General features: G+C 32.7%; 1 protein-coding gene across 1 annotated transcript in view; it reads right to left on the reverse strand.

Moving 5' to 3' along the window:
• The window catches only part of fzd3b (frizzled class receptor 3b), a 38008-nt gene that overhangs the window by 13073 nt on the left and 22550 nt on the right, over positions 1-2385 (reverse strand). The gene's annotated exons all lie outside the window — the stretch shown is intronic.

Below are 2385 nucleotides of genomic sequence, written 5' to 3' on the forward strand. Positions count from 1 at the left end.
AGCTTAGAAACTGAAAAGTTCAAGCATATATTTCTTAATAACTAAATCCCACAGCTTCACTACTAGTAGAGAGACGCTGCCAGATAGAATTAATTCAGACACGCAATCGTTCTCACTAATGCATTCATATGAATGTAATCTTTACTGTGCTACTTTATCTGATTTAGAACGAGCAGAAATCTGTGAGAAATATAATGACCCAAAGACAAAATAACTGATAAAAATTAACTGTTATAGGAGCAATAGCCATGTGGGCAGCGCTGTGTCGTATGCCATAGCTGTGCACAAGGTGTTTGTCACAGCTCCAGACTTATTTGTTCATTAATGACGTCATCAGCGACTAGTCGACTTCGACTCGACTTTCATCACATAAAAGTCGACTTTAAAAAATCAGAAGTCTTTCACACCCTAATATATATATATACACGTATCCTTAAACAATGTATTATATTAATACATATATTTTGTATATAAACCATTATTATAAATAAGCCTACCTGCTAGAAACATTAATATGAGATTCTATCTGAGTGCTTAAAGACTAAACTTTCCAATAGAAATTTTATCAAAGTTATAACATGGTTGCCACAACTTTGCATATAAAAATACATACATACATATTATATACAACCCTTCTTCTGTCTCTTCTTTTAAAATTATTGCAAATGCCAATAAGCCGATAACTATATGGCTGATAACTGATAAACGTCTGATATTATAATTTTATGTATTTTTTAAATAAATTAAAATAAATTCAATCATTTTATACATTACAACTGAATTTAGGCATCACAACATAAATATACAGTATGAAAAATCGATTGAGATTTACTACAAATTACATTTAATAGTTATTAAATTATTAATTCAGTTTTTTTAAAGATGAACTTAAGTACATATTAGATAAATATAAAAATACAGTTAATGTTATTTATTTTATCAATTTTAAAATTAAGGTTGGGTATTGCTGTTAGGATGTTGCCATTCTTTATTGTATATAATACATTCTTTATTATTGTTGTATATAATATTATTTTATTGTATGTAATATATAGTGTACACGGCTCATACACAATATAGATCTTTTTATGGAAATCATGAAATTCAGGGATTCATGAAATATTAACTTGGTAATATCTAAAGTATAGTGTTAAAAAAAGCAGTGTTAAAAAATGCTACTCCATGTAGCAGAAGGCTAAGAAGATGATGCACTGCTCCGAGGTAACGGAGCAACATAAAAGCATGTTTAATTCAGATTTTATTCAATTATTCACCCAATCTGATTTCTTCTCTCTCACATTTGCCAGCAGCATAGTAAGTGCTTGTAGGAAAGTTAGCAATGGACAGTGTTAGCAACGGTAACTAAGGAGGGTGGGGCCTAGCAAATCCATAGTTCCATGACAAACAGCTTTTTTCTAACAAGCTCTTCCTCTATTTCTTACTAGTATGTAAAGAGATTGAAACAGCCATCAGGTGCACAAAATCACAACAAAAAGTACACAGAATTTATTGTTGCGAGTTTTGTTTCACTCACCCCAACTAAAAATTCGATTCTGGAGTAATAAAATATGCTTCTTTTTCTGACATCTACTGCTTTGAAAGTATGTTTCCATATTACCACTGAGTGTTTGACTGCTGCAAACATTAAACTGAAAAAAATGCTGCAGACTAGGCTTGCTGCGATAGACGGTGTTTTCGGTTATACCGGTGTTAAGGCGCAACACCGGTTACGTCATTTGTCTACCGCGGCACCGCCCCCCACCGTCGTTTTGATTTTTTTATAGTAACAAAAATCATTTAGCCTAGTTCAGTTAGAGGACAGACACTTTTAAAAACTAAACACTCAATGCAGTGTGCCGAACCGTGCGCGAATGACGGTGCACCACGGAGCAGGAGTCAGATTTTATTTATCACGTGAGGAGAGTGAGTCGAGCTGACTGACAAGAGTGAGGTGAGAAAGACAAGACGATGGCAGAAGATTGTTTAGAAAGGAAATGCAAAGGCGCCTGTTTGGATTATTTTAGATTTTGAAAAGCCTATTGACTGGAAGTTTATTTAAACATCCGTTTCTTATTTATTTGGTTCCACAGTGTTTGCTGATTACTTTATTTAAACTTTGTGTATTTTATTTATTTTATTTTACATCAAGGTGTAGCCTATGCTGTGCCTCCAAGCTTTCTAATTCGTTTTGCTAATAAACGTTCTATGTTTCTTATTTATTTGGTTCCACAGTGTTTGCTGATTTTCAGTTTTATATACCTATTTCAACTTTGTGTAGCCTAAGTAATTTGTTATTTTATTAGGCATATATGGTGTATTTTTATTTGTTTTGTTAATAAAAGTTCTATGAGTTTGACGTTGTTGTTGCTTGAATTGAATCAACGC

The sequence above is a fragment of the Sinocyclocheilus anshuiensis genome, unplaced genomic scaffold (assembly GCF_001515605.1).
Source record: "Sinocyclocheilus anshuiensis isolate Anshui unplaced genomic scaffold, SAMN03320099.WGS_v1.1 scaffold261, whole genome shotgun sequence".
Taxonomy (NCBI): Eukaryota; Metazoa; Chordata; class Actinopteri; order Cypriniformes; family Cyprinidae; genus Sinocyclocheilus; species Sinocyclocheilus anshuiensis.